This window comes from Leuresthes tenuis, unplaced genomic scaffold, assembly GCF_036924035.1.
Source record: "Leuresthes tenuis unplaced genomic scaffold, fLeuTen1.0.hap1 SCAF_69, whole genome shotgun sequence".
Lineage (NCBI taxonomy): Eukaryota > Metazoa > Chordata > Actinopteri > Atheriniformes > Atherinopsidae > Leuresthes > Leuresthes tenuis.
In genome coordinates this window covers 64791-84657 of record NW_027325423.1, presented here as the reverse complement: position 1 = coordinate 84657, position 19867 = coordinate 64791, and the positions used below count along the sequence as shown (strand labels likewise).

The following is a 19867-nucleotide window of genomic DNA, read 5'->3' as shown; positions in this document are numbered from 1 at the left end:
ATGGGACCTGATGGTAAACCCTGTCTACCTAAACATTTTTTTCCTCATTTTTCAAAATTGACACATGGGTTGAACCATGTGTCAAAAGGGGGGATGCTGAATGCACTCACTGCTCAGTGGTTCACAAAAGGGTTCAGTTCATATGCGCAAAAATACTGTCAGTCATGTATGGTTTGTGCCACACATAATGTAGGAAAGGCATTACACACATCGCAAGTTGCACACCCTCCACCAGAGAAACCTTTTGAACATTTGATGATGGATTTTGTTGAACTCACACCAGCTGAAGGAAAGAAATATGCACTAGTAATAGTGGACGTGTTTAGTAAATGGGTTGAAGTGTTCCCTGCAAAACATGCAAACAGTAATGCAGTGACTAAAGCACTGCTAAACAGAAATCATTCCTAGATGGGGCATTCCAGAGAAGATCAGCAGTGATAATGGCACACATTTTGTAAACACTGCATTGACTGAGGTTGGTAAATTCCTGGGAATTGTGCTTATCATCCACAGAGTGGAGGTGCTGTGGAAAGAGAAAATGGTACATTAAAGTCCAAGTTAGCCAAATGTTGTGAAGAAACAGGTCTGCCATGGACAAAAGCATTACCTATTGTGCTTACCTACATGAGAATGAGAATCAGAGCTCAAGTGAATCTCAGCCCATTTGAAATTTTATTTGGCAGACCTCCTAACCTGGGATTGGGACCTGTAACCAGACCCCTCCCTTCCACAACTGTTTGTGATGATGCTATGTTGTCTTACTGTCGAAACCTTTCCACTGTTCTATCTCAAGTTTCACAGGCAGTAAAAGCAGCCCTTCCAGCCACAGAAAACACACCACTCCAACCAGATGACAGGTGGTGAAGGAACTTCGCAGGAAACATTGGAAGTCCAAACGTTGGCAAGGCCCGTTCCAGGTGCTACTGGTCACTCACACAGCTGTTAAAGTTGCAGAGAGAGCAACCTGGATTCATGCCAGTCACTGTAAGAAGGTACCAGAACCAGTAGATGACTTCCACCCTGACATACATCAGCCTAACCAACACGCCCGGAAGGACAAAGATAAGAGTCAGCAGTAAAAGCTGTACTCCACCGGTGTGTTAAGTGCTAGTAACCTCTGACACCGAAGATTGAAACATCCTTACTGAGACCAGCGATGAAGATGATCATACACATGCTGTGAACCATGGAAGAAACTGTTTGTTGTTTGTATTTTCTTATTTGTAACCAGCATGTGCACATTGTATCTTGATTTCACAGGAAGCAATAATACAGGGCTGCTGTATTTCCCCACGACCCGAGAGACCACCAGACGCCCGAAGCCACACAGCCCCCCCCAGCACACACCCAACCGCCCAGAGCGACGGGACAGCAACCCACCACCACCACTATGTGATCAAGCTAATCAGAAGGGACCAGAGAGAATTAAATTCAGCCAATTGATGTTTTGAGGAAGCAGACATTGTTTCCATGCTAATATAATCTAAAAGAAAATTTCTAAACTGGTTAATACACAGATTGTTCTTCGCTTTCCAGTTCATGAGAATAGTTTTCTTTGCTATACATAACACTGTGAGGATCATGTGTGCTAAGCTAAATTCCACGTTGATGTTGTCTAAGTCACCCAGTATGCACAGTGTGGGGCATGCAGGAATGCTACACTTTAGTCATGTTGATAGGTCCGCACAGACTTCAAGCCAGAACTTCTGGACAGGCGCACAAAACCACAAAGCGTGTGCATAATCATCAGGTGTGTTATCTGTGCAATGTGAGCAGATGTTTGAGTGTGTTAAACCCATCCTGAACATCCTTTGTCCTCTATAGTGTGTTCTATGAAGAATTTTGTATTGTATGAGCTGTAAATTAGGATTTCGAGTCATTCTGAAGGTGTTCAAACATATATGTGGCCAGAAGCTATGACTAGAACTGATGGATAAATCTGCCTCCCATTTTGAGGACGGTAGAGACATTGTGTCATCTATCTTAGACAATAATTTATATATTTTTGATAGTAGTTTTGGGGTGCAGATGCTTAGAAATTCTACTACCCTAATCGGGAGTTGTAAGTCTGGTTGGTGGAGGATATATTTCTTTGTTATTATAGACTTAAGTTGTTGATATTCTAGGAATTTATTGCTGCCTATCTCATGTTGTGATATGAGCTCATCAAATGAAATAAAATGTCCATTTTGGATTATATGTTCCAGATGTTTGATTCCTTTGATCTTCCAGAGAGTAAAGTTTAGCATTTTTTTGTTTTGCAGGATGTCAGGATTGTTCCAGATGGGTGTAAGCTTACACGGGACAAGTGAAGACTATGTTATTTTAAGAAATTCCCACCAGGCTGTCAGAGAGGTGCTGATGTTAATGCTTTTGAAACATTTGTGATTTTTTACGTTTTGACTAATAAGTGGCAGGTCAGAGATTTCCAGATTATCACACAATGCTTGTTCTATATTTATCCATGGTTCATCTATTGGGCTAGGTTTAAACCATTTTGATATATACTGTAACCTATTGGCTAAGGAATAGTGCTGAAAATTAGGTAAATCTAATCCACCCTGTCCTTGGTCTTCTGTAGGGTTTTTAAACTAATACGTGGTGGTTTGTTTTTCCACAGAAATTTGGAGATGCATGAACCTAGTGACTTAAACCAAGTAGCAGATGGTTTTATGGGGATCATTGAGAACAAATAGTTAACTTTTGGTAGTATCATCATTTTAATGGTTGTAACTCTCCCCATAAGTGATATAGGTAAGGACTTCCAACGAGAGAGATTGTCCTCTACTGTCTTTAATACTTGCACATAAATTAGCTTTGTTAGCTCTGAGAGCCTGGAGGAAATGTTTATGCCTAAATATCTAATATTTCCTGACTGTAAAGTGATCGCAGGTATATTCTGGACCCTACAGTTAATGGGCAGAACTGTGGTCTTAGACCAATTGATAGAGTAGTCAGAAAGTGCTGAGAATTTATTTATGAGTGTGATCGTGAGTGAGAGACGTCTGTGAGTTCTGAAGGAAAAGTAATACATCATCAGCATAAAGACTTATTTTATGCTCAATATTTTGGGGTTGGATGTCTTTAATATTTCTATCTTGTCTGATAGCAGCTGCTAAAGGTTTGATGAAAATAGCAAAAAGTGAGGGAGAAAGTGAGCAACCCTGTCTTGTACTTCTCTGCAGACTGAAGCTTGGAGAAGTTTGATCATTTGTCTTGACACTTGCATTTGGGGAGTCAGTTATTTTCTTGTGAGGAGATAAGAGGCTTTAATAATAATATCTTGCAAGAGAGAACAACACAGTACAGAATACAGAGTTGCTCTGACCACTGAAGCAAAAACACACAGTTATATTGCCCGCTCATCACGTCATCTGTTTTTGGGTATAATTGATTGTTCTTCTAACTTTCCTCCCCAACCATCAGTTGAGGTTACCCAGACACACTCGTAAATACCAGCCTAACCCTGTCCCCCCTAAAGTGCACCTATCTCATTATAACAAGCCCACCATTGTAAAGAGGAATTTAAGAAAACAGGGCAGGGTGGTACCTTGCAGCTCGGTCATTTGCAGGTTATACACAGTAACACTCAATACAATGCATATAAGAATTATTTCCATTACATTCCTCCCTTTTGATTATAATAATACCATTATATTAATCAACCCAAAAGAAACAAGGAAAATAATAACTTTATCTGTAAAACATCAGCCTGCATTTGCACACAACGTGAGTTTAAAATGCAGGCATCATAGTAATAAAGGGTCCAATGATAAACAATCAAAACATGAACAATTAAACATGATTATCTTCATCCCTCTCTAAGTCAGCGTCACTAGAGGAAAGATTTTGAAAGCAAGAAAGTTATTTGAGTCATTTGGTCTTTTTCACACTGTTGTTTAGATGGACTACATAAAAGGATGTCATCCACATACTGCAAAAGAGCAGAACCTGTGGTTGATTGAAGTTAATCCAGACTAGCTTTGAGGGCAGCATTGTAAATAGTGGGACTTTCACAGTACCCCTGGCATAACCGGGTAAAAGTCCAAGATCTCCCTTCAAACTAAAAAGCAAACCAAAATGGGCTATCAGGGTGCACTGGCGACAAGTCAACCACTGAGAAAAACTGTGCATCTGATGTAATTTGAGACAAAATAGTGTGTGGGTTGGGCACAGTAGGAGCATGTGGCTGAACTTTAGCATTCACCGCTTGGAGGTCCTGTACAAAACGCCATTCATCTGGCTGGCCAGCATCTTTAATCTTTTTAACAGGAAACAATGGAGTAAGCACAGGTGAATTCTCAAAAGGAACAATAACGCCTGTTTTCTGAAAAGATTGAAAAACAGGTTTAATCCCTTTAATTGCTTCAGGCTTAAAAGGGTATTGTTTTTTACATGGACAAAAGTCTGATTTAGGGGTGACAATTACTGGTTCACAGCCTTTTATCAACCCCACATCATATTTGCTCTTAGCCCAAAGATCATTGGGCACTTCAGCCAACATGGGTATCGAAGACAAATCTGTTTCAGATAAAAAACATGCTTCAAAATGTGATTCTGTGGTAGGAATTAAGTCCACAGTTCTTTGACAATGCATTGTACTCAAAAATGTTTTTTTCTATGCTGACAATCGTTCAGAAAACATCAAATTTGGATCAGCAGGTGAAACGGTCCACTCCATTTCTTTTTGACATGTCGCAACAAACTCTCCCACACCTTGTCACTGCCAGTGTGTACGTTTGGCCAAGGAAATGTGAGGGCGAGTACCACAAACATTAAAAAAATCGAAGTGCTCTGGAGTGAGCGACACAGCCAATAAAGTAGGCGCACATATTTTTTCACTTCTTCTCATAGTCATTGTCAGGCCCCAAAGAAATGTGTGATGTGCAGTGCAAATCAGTAGGTTGCATGAAATCAGAAAGGGGTGAAACTAACGCTTTTGCTTCTTCCACTAGTTGTTGTGAAAAAGAAGAGCTGGGAAGTTTCCACTCATAAGCATATGTAAGTGCCGATGAATCAAACTGCACTGCTGTGAAAACTTTGTCAGGCTGTAACATAACCTTAACACCCTCTGGTGTAGAAGTTAAAATAATGCCTAATTTACACATGAGATCACAGCCCATCAGGTTAATGGGACACAACTCTGATAACAAAAATGAGTGTTTGAAGGAGAGCTCATCGGGAGTGACAACACGCAATGGGCATTGTCATTTTCTCCTTCACAACCTGGCCTGATGCAGACATACAGTAAACGTGGTTTCCACTTAACTTTGGAGGACAATCAAACTCCCCTGACGTCACTACTGATGAACATAAGTTCCTATATTCTGAGAGAAATATCTTTGCTCTAGGACGGAAATAGCATGCAAAACTTTACTACGTGAATCACAGTCGGCAAGCGTTGCTTCACTACACAGAGCAGGAAAAATGTGTGAGTGTGTTTGTGCTATCACCCATTAGTGGAGGCTCCGCTGCCGCGTGACGTCCAGAACCTGCCTCCCACCCTCAGTCAGCCTTTTGCCCAATTTCATCACTTTTTAGCTGTGGACAGTCCTTCTTCCAGTGTCCAGTCTGGCCACAGTAAAAACAAATATTCGGATCACAGCTCTGGCGTGGCCCATTTCGACCTCCTCTCCCACACGTCCACGTCTTCGACTTCGGCCTCGTCCTCTGTTTACACCAACTGCGTAATACATGGTCATGGTTGCCAAATGCAGCTCCTTTTCACACTTGTCCCTTTTGGTTGTCTTACGCGTCTCAACTTGGTTCTGAGCATGGCGAGCATATCGGCGAACGTCAGCCAAACGAGGACCCTCACACCATCCCACGTAAATGTTCTTTACTTCAGTGGCGACATCTATATAATATTGTCTGGGTCCCGTTAAAACATGTATTTTTCCCATCTAATTCCTTGTTTGCTTTAAAACAAGTATTCCCCATTTTCTATCCCTTCAGTAGCCAACCAGTTTGTATGGAGTACACTGGAGCAACTTGACTGATCAGTAAAACACTGCTTTTGTTGTCACCGCAAGGCTTCCCCCGTCGGTTGTTTCACTGAGACACTACTGAGTAACTACAACTCAACACAGTTTATACACATAACATTCATATACATACTAACAAACAAACAAACAATAATTTATCGCAATTTTCTCATCTCTGTTTGAACGTACACCCAGGTAAATATTCCTGTAGTCTTCTCATACCGACTATGGACCCATTCATTGTTTAACTTCACTGTTTTGCAAATCCTAATTGAATATTACACATTGACATTGAACTTTACTGGATAAGCAGGTCTTCATTGCATTCAGCAGCCTATATGTGAGCATTTATGTGTAAGCTGTTCTTCTTTGCATTTATCAGCAGCAAGCAATTCTTCACTGCACATGCATATGTAAATAGTAAAACAATTCCAATGTGTTAGCGAAACCTTCTATATCACAGTGGTTTCTAAGGTCTATTTTAAGTTCTTTGCCATCAGTGAGATGACATTGTTTACAAAGTGTGTCAAATTATCACTGAAGATCTTTTCAGGAATTTCAAATCTAGAAATGAGTTATTTTACGCGTGATTTTGCTACTGAGAGTGCATCTGCTTGTGCACATGGAAATATTTCAGACCATTTGGTAAAAACCTCTGTTGTCACTGAGCAGAATCGTTTCCCTTAACATTAATTTAGTTCAATGAAATCTACAAAATAATGAAATAATGAAATCCAAACAAATATGTTGAAAAAGATACACTGGCTTAGGGAATTATCTTCGTTTTGGTCTTAGATTGCCCTGTGGAATGTATTTTGCACATATTTGACCTGCTAGACAAAACTTTATTCATCTATTTATTCTAAAAAAAAAAATTCAATAATTAGTAAAACCATATGCTGTAAAAACCTTGTTCATTATTGCTTCCATCCCTCCTGTTGAGACATGACATGGTCCGTGGCTCAATACTGCAGCATATTTAAACAAATTCTTTGGCAGTATGGTTTTCCTTCCGGTCATTCATACGAGTCTATTGTAGATGGCAATTGAATAACATCTAATAATGCTAAAATATTTGTAGTTTATACATTTAGCTGTGGATGTCAACATACCTGTTTTTCCAATGCTGTGTTAACACATGTACAGTTGAGAAGGCATACTGACTGTCAGTGTAAACGTTAACAACCTTTTTGTTATTTAATTTACAAGCTTCAGTTAAAGCTACCAATTCGACTGCTTGAACAGAGTAATTTTTTGGTAGTGGTTGTTTTAAGAAAACTTCAGTTTCTGTTACTACTGCAAATCCTGTAGCATTTGTGCCATCAGGGTTTTTTGCTTGACCTGTTGAATAAATATAGTTATTTCTGCATTTTCATAACGTATATCAGTTAAGTCTGGCCTGGGTAAAACACTGATGGTTATTTCTGACATGCAATCATGAGGCTTTCCATCTGTGGGGTAGGTAGCAGTGTGGATGGATTAAGTGTAGCACATCTCTCGACAACAAGGTGTGGCTGTGAAAGAAGAACTGTTATGTAGGAGAGATGTCTGGTAAAGATATTTTGTTAAGTAACCATATCACAGCCACTGCATGAGGTACCTTAAGTGTTAATGGGTGAAATAACACCATTATTGTTGATGCCTGCACTGCCAATGGCTTCTGGCCATTGATTCAAAAGTACGATCTCGTCCCTGTTTCCCCCTTTCAGTGGACACTGGCCCCTAATTACCGCAATTCAGCAGGGGGTCTTTCATTAGGAGTACTGGACTCCCCCGTGCACGGTTTCAGCTCCGACCCTGGAAAGCGGAAAAAACGTTGAGATCTGGTTTGAGGACCCAATTGTTGAGAAAAGTCTCTCAATGAGACTCAGAGTTGCTGGAGTCAGTTAATGCAAATGTTTAATCTTGCAGCAAGTTCAAGAAGGTGTGTGTGTATGGGTGTATGTGTGCGAACGTGTGTGAGTTTGTGTGTGTGAGAGTTTAAAGAACCTGTTATCCACAGGCAGGTCTTAACTAGTATGGCACAGGTCCAGCCTGTCTCATCTTTTTTGGAAGGTCCAGCGCTCGGCCCTTCTGTCTGTTTGGACTCTCACATACATTCGGTTAATCATAGAAAAACGAGAACAAAACTTTTTAGCCCCTTAAATTCATAAAACAGACATGGTGCAGTTATTTCCATTCTAGAAAATAAGAGTAATCACCACCATTCCTATAAATTCTGGATATTCTAACAATCTGAATCTTTTTTAAATGTTCGATGAAGCCCTTTGCTGTTCTGTTTAGAGACTCAGCTGATCATAAACCAAGTTTTGCTCTTGAACCAAGCTTCTAAACTCTTCACCTTTTTCATTTCTCAGTTAGTATTCACTTTAAAACTGATTAAAAGAAAAATTAAATGAATGCCTATCAACAAATGTGGGATCTAAACTCTAGTGCTTTCTCTAAAATAATTTCCTTTCTCAATTCAGAAATGTGTGTGTGTAAGTCACAACACCCGTGACACCAAAACGGCTTTCTTTTCTCTCTTTTCTCTACACTCTGCACTGTGAGCACACACACCAAATCAGAAAGGCTTTTTTCTCTCTTTTCTACATTATGGACTGTGGGGACACAAAACCGCTCTCTCTCTTTTTTTTTTTGATTGTGTGCCAGGGCGTTGTCTCACGTATTAGATTATGCTTAAGATACGAATGGGTTTATCAGTCACATCAGAATCCGTACATACTGATCCTCCCGTAATAAAATGGTCGGATCTTATCAAACACACTTTGTTTCTTGTGACAAGTCAGCGAAACAGCGTATACACGTCAAGACACTGAATCAAGTTTGCCACAAGAACTCATAAGTTTGGCAGTATTGCTCTGCCGTCAGCAATCATACACCCATTTTATTTTCATGAGACATGTGCAGGCACCTGTTCATCTACTGTTCTATCACTATGAATTAGTTTATCTATTATCAATAAGGATACTTCTACAACTACTATCAAAGTATGTCCGGACTTCTTATGTTGTCAGTTGCTATATATGAATAAGTGGGTTGCTACTGAAAAGCATTAAGCATGTCACACAGCCCAAACATATAACATTTCAGGACACACCACACAGTTAACAACCACAGTGAAGCGTGTCAAAGCCCAAACATGTAACATTCAACAGGACACTTACACAACACATTCAAATCAAACAGTCAGACAACATACAAGAACATATACCCCAGCCGGCATTGCTCCCTGCCTATTTTCCTACAACTCACTATGTGTGCGCACACCTTTATTCACAAACTCTTCAACTTATACTCTTTTACCGAAGCTGCTACAGCTCGATTGGCCAAATACTCTTAGATCCTATTTCGGTGAATTTGACATCTGCCTTGTATGTAACAGATTAGCGGTTTAGCAGTTTTAATTTAGTTTGAGTGAAGGAATTCATTTTATAGCAAAATCCGAAATCGTGAAGAACTCATGAAAGTAAGCTTATTCTCGGATTCCTGAAACATTAGATTTGCTCTTTCTTTTACTGCAAAGTACAACGTTGAGCAGCACTAATGAGTTGTTTCTATTTTTGGCAGGCTTTACCTTTGCGGATGAAGCCCTTTCTGTCTGTGCAAAAGAAATCTTGTTACTGTGCAGAGTGACTTCTCTGAGTAGAGTCGCCTTACTTGTTGCGACTGTGCCGATGTTCGAAGCTGGAGTGCAAAGTTGTTGCTTGAATGGTGCTCGCTGGAGCGTGTGGTAGTGTAAAGTTATACCATTTAAAAGGGCTGAAGAGTGCTCAGTGCAGCGGGTGGGCGGAGGTGCAAAGTGACACTATGGCCATAAAAAGAACACCGCTACAAGTGCGCATTGTGCCAGGAAGGGCCCTCGGACGTGAACCAGTGGACAGTTATCGCTTCTCGGCCTTTTGGCTAAGATCAAGTGTAGTATCTGTTCTTATCTTCTTAAACCCCAGCTGGTCGAGGCGGATGGCCACCCTTCCTGAGTCTGGTTCTGCCAGAGGTTTCTTCCTGTTAAAAGGGAGTCGTTCCTTTCCACAGTTGCCACAGGCACGCTCAGGACGGGAGATTGGACTGAAGACACGTTTCGGTGCAATCTGTTGGTTTCCTTAGCTAGGATATTAATTTTTTGAATTGGCTCTATATGAATTAATTGGATCATGATTACAATGAATTGAATTCCAATTGGCTTGAATTGGACTATATTACTTAAGTGCCTTGAGATGACAATTGTTGTAAATTGGCGCTATATAAATAAAATTGAATTGAATTGAATTGAATTGAATGTCTGATATGTCCTCTATGCGAGACTACATATTAAATGGATTTGTATCAATAGGAGTTGAAAAAGGAGCTTGCTCCGTTCACTCCAAGCATCGACCCGGTACTGCAGTGCCGCTGGGAACGGTGCGCTCTCCTCTGCTCTTGTGAAAAAGCAAACAGCGGTGCAGGATGGAAGTTTCAGGGAGCCTAAGATGAAACTTTCTTTTAATCTGCTGATAAAAGAGAGTGAATGCGAAGCAGACTTTAACACGGTTCTGGGAGCGAGCCGAGTGCGGGCTAACTGGGAGAATTGCTTGAAAGAAACGCGACACCGAATGAGCAGTCAGATCAAAGCCTCAACACGGTGTTCCCGTGTTGTTTGTGGCTGCCTTGTCTTTTGCACAGAGTAAAAGACAAGGCAGCCATCGAATATGGCCCGATTGTTCCTACTTGGTCAGCCGAGGAGCAAGGGGGGGGAGCAAGCGTCTCAACCAAGCAAAGCTCACCATGGGGAAGGTGGCTATGCCAACTAGCCTGATGCCCTGCTCCCGCAGTGATGGATAATCATACACTGGTTTCTCTTCATAATGTACAAGTCTTTCGCCTTTTACTAAAGACTTCCGTGTAGAGCAGCACTAATGAGTTGTTTCTATTTTTGGCAGGCTTTACCTTTGCGGGTGAAGCCCTTTCTGTCTGTGCAAAAGAAATCTTGTTACTGCGCAGAGTGACTTCTCTGAGTAGAGTCGCCTCACTTGTTGCGACTGTGCCGATGTTGCTTGAATGGTGCTCGCTGGAGCGTGCGGTAGTGTAAAGTTATACCATTTAAAAGGGTTGAAGAGTGCTCAGTGCAGCGGGTGGGCGGAGGTGCAAAGTGACACTATGGCCATAAAACGAACACCGCTACAAGTGCGCATTGTGCCAGGAAGGGCCCTCGGACGTGAACCAGTGGACAGTTATCGCTTCTCGGCATTTTGGCTAAGATCAAGTGTAGTATCTGTACTTATCAGTTTAATATGTTATATGTCTATGCAAGGACTACATATTAAATGGATTTTTATCAACAGGAGTTGAAAAAGGAGCTTGCTCCGTTCACTCCAAGCATCGACCCGGTACTGCAGTGCCGCTGGGAACGGTGCGCTCTCCTCTGCTCTTGTGAAAAAGCAAACAGCGGTGCAGGATGGAAGTTTCTTTAATCTGCTGAGAAAAGAGAGTGAATGCGAAGCAAACTTTAACATGGCTCTGGGAGCGAGCCGAGTGTGGGCTAACCAGGAGAATTGCTTGAAAGAAACGCGACACCGAATGAGCGGTCAGAACAAAGCCTCAATACGGTGTTCCTGTGGTGTTTTTATAAAATGCGGTGTAAAAAAAGGTGTGAATGCCCCATAGAAAACTAAAAGGTGGAGCGGAAGTGTTCGGCTGCAAGAAGGTGTGAATGTCCGACTATATTTGGTGAAAAGCAGGTGAAGCAAGGTCTGAATGCCCAACCTTACATCATCAAAAGCGAGATCAGAGGTTTTTGGCTGCAAGAAGGCCATAGTTTGCCAAAAGCGGGTAAGGTGCGAATGATCGGCTAAATATCAACAAAAGTGGGGGCGGAGGTCTTCGGATGCAAGTGGGTGTGAATATCCCACCATACAAGTATGGTGGAGAGGAAGCTGTGAATGGCCGACCATAGTTTGCAAAAAGCGGGTGAGAAAAGGTGCGAATGTCCAACCATACATGATCAAAACAGGGAGTGGAGGTGTTTGGCTGCGACAAGGTGTGAATGTCCACCCATAATTAATGAAAAGCGGGCAACAAGTAGGTTCGAATGCCCAACCATACATCATCAAAAGCAGGAGTCGATGTGTTCGGCTACAAGAAGGTTTGAATGTCCGAGCATAGTTTGTAAAAAGCGGGTAAGAAAAGGTTCGAATGCCCGAACATACACCATCAAAAGAGGGAGCGGAGGTGTTCCGCTGTAAGACGGTGTGAATGTCCAACCATAGTTGGTAAAAAGTGGGTATGAAAAGGTTCGAATGCCCAAATTCGGCTGCAAAAAACTGTTCGGCTGCAAAAAGGTGTGAATGTTCGACTAAATTTTGTAAAAAGCGGGTAAGACAAGGTGCGAATGCCTGACAATGTATGATCAAAAGCGGGAGCGGAGGTGTTCAGCTGCAAGAAGGTGTGAATGTCCGACTATATTTGGTGAAAAGCAGGTGAAGCAAGGTCTGAATGCCCAACCTTACATCATCAAAAGCGAGATCAGAGGTTTTTGGCTGCAAGAAGGCCATAGTTTGCCAAAAGCGGGTAAGGTGCGAATGATCGGCTAAATATCAACAAAAGTGGGGGCGGAGGTCTTCGGATGCAAGTGGGTGTGAATATCCCACCATACAAGTATGGTGGAGAGGAAGCTGTGAATGGCCGACCATAGTTTGCAAAAAGCGGGTGAGAAAAGGTGCGAATGTCCAACCATACATGATCAAAACAGGGAGTGGAGGTGTTTGGCTGCGACAAGGTGTGAATGTCCACCCATAATTAATGAAAAGCGGGCAACAAGTAGGTTCGAATGCCCAACCATACATCATCAAAAGCAGGAGTGGATGTGTTCGGCTACAAGAAGGTTTGAATGTCCGAGCATAGTTTGTAAAAAGCGGGTAAGAAAAGGTTCGAATGCCCGAACATACACCATCAAAAGAGGGAGCGGAGGTGTTCCGCTGTAAGACGGTGTGAATGTCCGACCATAGTTGGTAAAAAGTGGGTATGAAAAGGTTCGAATGCCCAAATTCGGCTGCAAAAAACTGTTCGGCTGCAAAAAGGTGTGAATGTTCGACTAAATTTTGTAAAAAGCGGGTAAGACAAGGTGCGAATGCCTGACAATGTATGATCAAAAGCGGGAGCGGAGGTGTTCAGCTGCAAGAAGGTCTAAATGTCCATAATTAATTGCTAGAAAACATGAAAGAAAATTTTCGAAAATCAATCCGCACATGATCATAAGTGGGAGAGGAGGTGTTAAGCTGCAAGAAGGTGTGAATATCCTACCATAATTGCTGAAAAATGTGTTAGAAACGGTAAGAATCCCGGACCATACCTCATCAAAAGCTAGAGAGGTGGTGTTCGGCTACAAGTAGGTGTGAATGTCTGACTAAAGTTCAAATATATTAACAAAAGCGGGAGGAGAGGTCTTCGGATGAGTGGTTGAGAATTTCCAACCATAATCTATAAAATGCGGTGAAAAAAAAGGTGTGATAGAAACCTAAAAGGTGGAGCGGAAGTGTTCGGCTGCAAGAAGGTGTGAATGTCCATCTATAGTTGGTGAAAAGCAGGAAAAGCAAGGTCTGAATGCCCAATCTTACATCATCAAAAGCGAGATCAGAGGTGTTTGGCGGCAAGAAAACGGGTAAGGTGTGAATGACCGACTAAATATCAACAAAAGTGGGGGCGGAGATCTTCGGATGCAAGTGGGTGTGAATATCCCACCATACAAGTATGGTGGAGAGGAAGCTGTGAATGGCCGACCATAGTTTGCAAAAAGCGGGTGAGAAAAGGTGCGAATGTCCAACCATACATGATCAAAACAGGGAGCGGAGGTGTTTGGCTGTGACAAGGTGTGAATGTCCACCCATAATTAATGAAAAGCGGGCAACAAGTAGGTTCGAATGCCCAACCATACATCAACAAAAGCAGGAGTGGATGTGTTTGGCTACAAGAAGGTTTGAATGTCCGAGCATAGTTTGTAAAAAGCGGGTAAGAAAAGGTGCGAATGCCCGACAAAGTATGATCAAAAGAGGGAGTGGAGGTTTTCGGCTACAAGGTTTGAATGTACGACCATAGTTTGTAAAAAGCGGGTAAGAAAAGGTGCGAATGCCCGAACATACACCATCAAAAGAGGGAGCGGAGGTGTTACACTTGAAAGACGGTGTGAATGTCCGACCATAGTTGGTAAAAAGTGGGTAAGAAAAGGTTCGAATGCCCGAATATATACCATCAAAAGCGGAAGCGGAGGTGTTCGGCTGCAAGAAGGTGTGAACGTCCGACCAAAGTTTGTAAAAAGCAGTTAAGAAAAGGTTCGAATATCCAACCAAACATAATCAAAAGTGGGAGCAGAGCTGTTCGACTGCAAGTAGGTGTGAATATCCACCCATAATTCCTGAAAAATGGGTAAGAAAAGGTGCGAATGCCCAACCATACATCATCAAAAGAAGAAGTGGATGTGTTCTGCTACAAGAAGGTTTGAATGTCCGACCATAGTTTGTAAAAAGTGGGTAAGAAAAAGTTCGAATGTCCGAACATACACCATCAAAAGAGGGAGCGGAGGTGTTCCGCTGTAAGATGCTGCGAATGTCCGACCATAGTTGGTAAAAAGCGGGTAAGAAAAGGTTAAAAAACCGGACTGTACACAATCAATAGCGGGAGCGGAGTTGTTCGGCTACAAGAAGGTGTGAAAGTCCGACCATGGTTTGTAAAAAGCGGGTAAGACAAGGTGCGAATGCCCGACAATGTATGATCAAAAGAGGGAGCGGAGGTGTTCGGCTGCAGGGTCTGAATTTCCAACCATAATTTGTAAACACCGTTGAAGAAAAGGCTCGAAAGCCCGACTATACACCATCAAAAGCGGGAGCGGAGGTGTTCAGCTGCAAGAAGGTCTGAATGTCCACCAATAATTACTGAAAAATGGGTAAGAAAAGGTGTGAATGCCCAACTATACATCATCACAAGCAGAAGTGGATGTGTTCGGCCACAAGAAGGTTTGAATGTCCGACCATAGTTTGTAAAAGGCGGGTAAGAAAAGGTTCGAATGCCCGAACATACACAATCAAAAGAGGGAGCGGAGGTGTTTCACTGCAAGAAGGTGTGAATGTCCGAGCATAGTTTGTAAAAAGTGGGTAAGAAAAGGTTCGAATGCCAGAACATACACCATCAAAAGAGGGAGCGGAGGTGTTCCGCTGTAAGAAGGTGTGAATGTCCGACCATAGTTGGTAAAAAGCGGGTAAGAAAAGGCTAAAATACCCAACTCTACACAATCAATAGCGGGAGCGGAGTTGTTCGGCTAAAAGAAGGTATGAAAGTCCGACCATGGTTTGTAAAAAGCGGGTAAGAAAAGGTTCGAATGCCAAAATATACACCATCAAAAGCGGAAGCCGAGGTGTTCGGCTGCAAGTAGGTGTGAATGTCAGATCATAATTTGTAAAAAGCTGATGAGAAAGGTGTGAATGACCAACAATAATTGCTGAAAAATGTGTTAGAAAAGGTAAGAATGCCGGACCATTCATCATCAAAAGCGGGAGAAGAGGTGTTCGGCTGCAAGAAGCTGTGAATGTCCAGCCATAATAACTCAAAAACGGGTAAGAAAAGGTAGTATTGCCAGACCATAAATGATCAAAACAGGGAGCGGAGGTGTTCCGCTGTAAGAAGGTGTGAATGTCCCACCATAATTGGTAAAAAGCGGGTAAGAAAAGGTTAAAATACCCGACTGTACACAATCAATAGCGGGAGCGGAGTTGTTTGGCTACTAAAAGGTGTGAAAGTCCGACCATGGTTTGTAAAAAGCGGGTAAGAAAAGTTGCGAATGCCGGACAATGTATGATCAAAAGAGGGAACGGAGGTTTTCGGCTGCAAGAAGGTCTAAATGTCCAACCATAATTTGTAAAAACCGGGGAAGAAAAGGCTCGGAAGCCCGACTATACACCATCAAAAGCGGGAGCGGAGGTGTTCAGCTGCAAGAAGGTCTGAATGTCCATCAATAATTGCTAGAAAACATGAAAAAAAATGTTCGAATATCCAACCGCACATGATCATAAGTGGGAGAGGAGGTGTTCAGCTGCAAGAAGGTGTGAATGTCCACCCATAATTCCTCAAAAATGGGTAAAAAAAAAGGTGCGAATGCCCAACCATACATCATCAAAAGCAGGACTGGATGTGTTCGGCTACAAGAAGGTTTGAATGTCCGAGCATAGTTTGTAAAAAGCGGGTAAGAAAAGGTTCGAATGCCCGAACCTACACCATCAAAAGAGGGAGCGGAGGTGTTCCGCCATAAGAAGGTGTGAATGTCCGACCGTAGTTGGTAAAAAGCGGGTAAGAAAAGGTTAAAATACCCGACTGTACACAATCAATAGCGGGAAGGGATGTGTTCGGCTACAAGAAAGTGTGAAAGTCCAACCATGTTTTGTAAAAAGTGGTTAAGAAAAGGTGCGAATGCCCGACAATGTATGATCAAAAGAGGGAGCGGAGGTTTTCGGCTGCAAGAAGGTCTGAATGTCCAACCATAATTTGTAAAAACCGGGGAAGAAAAGGCTCGAAAGCCCGACTATACACCATCAAAAGCGGGAGCAGAGGTGTTCAGCTGCAAGAAGGTCTCAATGTCCATCAATAATTGCTAGAAAACATGAAAGAAAATGTTCGAATATCAAACCGCACATGATCATATGCGGGAGAGGAGGTGTTCAGCTGCAAGATGGTGTGAATGTCCACCCATAATTCCTGAAAAATGGGTAAAAAAAGGTGCGAATGCCCAACCATACAACATCAAAAGCATGTGTGAATGTCAGATCATAATTTGCAAAAACCTGATGAGAAATGGTTAGAATGCCCGACTATACACCATCAAATGCGGGAGCGGAGGTGTTCGGCTGTGAGTAGGTGTGAATGTCCGACCATACTTGCTGAAAAATATGACAAAGCAGTTTTCACTTGGTTTGAGTGAAGGAATTCATTTTATATCAAAATCCGAAATTGTGTAGAACTCGTCAATCGACGCTTATTCTCGGATTCCTGAAAAGGTTTAGTGTTGTTCTTTCCTATCCTGCAAAGTACAACGTTCTTTTTTTTTTAAAGCTATTATGACATGGATAAATATGAAGGACAAAGCAGTTTTAACTTAATCGGTTTCAACAAAATAGAAAGTATTACTTTGCAGTATACCAAAGAACAACACTAAACCTTTAGGAATCCGAGAATAAACTTATTTCCACGAGTTCTACACAATTTCGGATTTTGATATAAAATGAATTCCTTCACTCAAACCAAGTTAAAACTGCTTTTTCCTTGATATTTATCCATGTCTGAATCGGTTTCAACAAAATAAAAAGTATTACTTTGCAGTATACCAAAGAACAACACTAAACCTTTAGGAATCCGAGAATAAACTTATTTCCACGAGTTCTACACAATTTCGGATTTCTATATAAAATGAAATCCTTCACTCAAACCAAGTGAAAACTGCTTTGTCATATTTTTCAGCAAGTATGGTCGGACATTCACACCTACTCACAGCCGAACACCTCCGCTCCCGCATTTGATGGTGTATAGTCGGGCATTCTCACCATTTCTCATCAGGTTTTTGCAAATTATGATCTGACATTCACACCTGCTTTTGATGATGTATGGTTGGGCATTCGCACCTTTTTTTACCCATTTTTCAGGAGATATGGGTGGACATTCACACCTTCTTGCAGCTGAACACCTCCTCTCCCGCATATGATCATGTGCGGTTTGATATTCGAAAATTTTCTTTCATGTTTTTTAGCAATTATTGATGGACATTGAGACCTTCTTGCAGCTGAACACCTCTGCTCCCGCTTTTGACGGTGTATAGTCGGGCTTCCGAGCCTTTTCTTCCCCGGTTTTTACAAATTATGGTTGGACATTCAGACCTTCTTGCAGCCGAAAACCTCCGCTCCCTCTTTTGATCATACATTGTCGGGCATTCACACCTTTTCTTAACCGCTTTTTACAAAACATGGTCGGACTTTCACACCTTCTTGTAGCCGAACACATCCCTTCCCGCTATTGATTGTGTACAGACGGCCATTTTAACCTTTTCTTACCCGCTTTTTACCAACTACGGTCGGACATTCACACCTTCTTATGGCGGAACACCTCCGCTCCCTCTTTTGATGGTGTATGTTCGGGCATTCGAACCTTTTCTTACCTGCTTTTAACAAACTATGCTCGGACATTCAAACCTTGTAGCCGAACACATCCAGTCCTGCTTTTGATGATGTATGGTTGGGCATTCGCACCTTTTTTTTTACCCATTTTTGAGGAATTATGGGTGGACATTCACACCTTCTTGCAGCTAAACACCTCCGCTCCCACTTATGATCATGTGCGGTTTGATATTCGAAAATTTTCTTTCATGTTTTCTAGCAATTATTGATGGACATTTAGACCTTCTTGCAGCTGAACACCTCCGCTCCCGCTTTTGATCATACATTGTCAGGCATTCGAACCTTGTCTTACAAACTTTAGTCAAACATTCACACCTTTTTGCAGCCGAACACAGTTTTTTTCAGCCGAACTTGGGCATTCGAACCTTTTCATACCCACTTTTTACCAACTATGGTCGGACATTCAAACCTTCTTGTAGCCGAACACATCCAGTCCTGCTTTTGATGATGTATGTTCAGGCATTCGAACCTTTTCTTACCAGCTTTTTACAAACTATGCTCGGACATTCAAACCTTCTTGTAGCCGAACACATCCACTCCTGCTTTTGATGATGTATGGTTGGGCATTCGAACCTACTTGTTGCCCGCTTTTCATTAATTATGGGTGGACATTCACACCTTGTCGCAGCCAAACACCTCCGCTCCCTGTTTTGATCATGTATGGTTGGACATTCGCACCTTTTCTCACCCGCTTTTTGCAAACTATGGTCGGCCATTCACAGCTTCCTCTCCACCATACTTCTATGGTGGGATATTCACACCCACTTGCATCCGAAGACCTCCGCCCCCACTTTTGTTGATATTTAGTCGGTCATTCGCACCTTACCCACTTTTGGCAAACTATGGCCTTCTTGCAGCCAAAAACCTCTGATCTCGCTTTTGATGATGTAAGGTTGGGCATTCAGACCTTGCTTCACCTGCTTTTCACCAAATATAGTCGGACATTCACACCTTCTTGCAGCCGAACACTTCCGCTCCACCTTTTAGTTTTCTATGGGGCATTCACACCTTTTTTTTCACCGCATTTTATAAAAACACCACAGGAACACCGTATTGAGGCTTTGTTCTGACCGCTCATTCGGTGTCGCGTTTCTTTCAAGCAATTCTCCTGGTTAGCCCGCACTCGGCTCGCTCCCAGAGCCGTGTTAAAGTCTACTTCGCATTCACTCTCTTTTCTCAGCAGACTAAAAGAAAGTTTCATCTTGGGCTCCCTGAAACCTCCATCCTGCACCGCTGTTTGCTTTTTCACAAGAGCAGAGGAGAGCGCACCGTTCCCAGGGGCACTACAGTACCGGGTCGATGCTTGGAGTGAACGGAGCAAGCTCCTTTTTCAACTCCTATTGATACAAATCCATTTAATATGTAGTCCTCGCATAGAGGACACATCAGACATTAAACTGATAAGAACAGATACTACACTTGATCTTAGCCAAAAGGCCGAGAAGCGATAACTGTCCACTGGTTCACGTCCGAGGGCCCTTCCTGGCACAATGCGCACTTGTAGCGGTGTTCTTTTTATGGCCATAGTGTCACTTTGCACCTCGGCCCACCCGCTGCACTGAGCACTCTTCAGCCCTTTTAAATGGTATAACTTTACACTACCGCACGCTCCAGCGAGCACCATTCAAGCAACAACTTTGCACTCCAGCTTCGAACATTGGCACAGTCGCAACAAGTAAGGCGACTCTACTCAGAGAA

The 19867-nt window shown here is 42.3% G+C and overlaps 3 non-coding genes and 2 pseudogenes across 3 annotated transcripts; 4 read left to right on the top strand and 1 right to left on the bottom strand.

Annotated features, from left to right (window-relative positions):
• Window positions 1-9870: 9870 nt before the first annotated feature.
• Window positions 9871-9960, top strand: LOC140286024 (U2 spliceosomal RNA; annotated as a pseudogene).
• Window positions 9961-10262: 302 nt separating this feature from the next.
• LOC140286027 (U2 spliceosomal RNA) lies at window positions 10263-10396 on the top strand (annotated as a pseudogene).
• Window positions 10397-10807: 411 nt separating this feature from the next.
• LOC140286031 (U5 spliceosomal RNA) lies at window positions 10808-10921 on the top strand. The gene has a single exon (XR_011910941.1). It is a non-coding gene; the product is annotated as a U5 spliceosomal RNA (small nuclear RNA).
• A 275-nt stretch (window positions 10922-11196) lies between these two features.
• LOC140286014 (U2 spliceosomal RNA) lies at window positions 11197-11384 on the top strand. Its single transcript, XR_011910935.1, has one exon. It is a non-coding gene; the product is annotated as a U2 spliceosomal RNA (small nuclear RNA).
• Window positions 11385-19427: 8043 nt separating this feature from the next.
• LOC140285996 (U2 spliceosomal RNA) lies at window positions 19428-19618 on the bottom strand. The gene has a single exon (XR_011910918.1). It is a non-coding gene; the product is annotated as a U2 spliceosomal RNA (small nuclear RNA).
• Window positions 19619-19867: the final 249 nt, after the last annotated feature.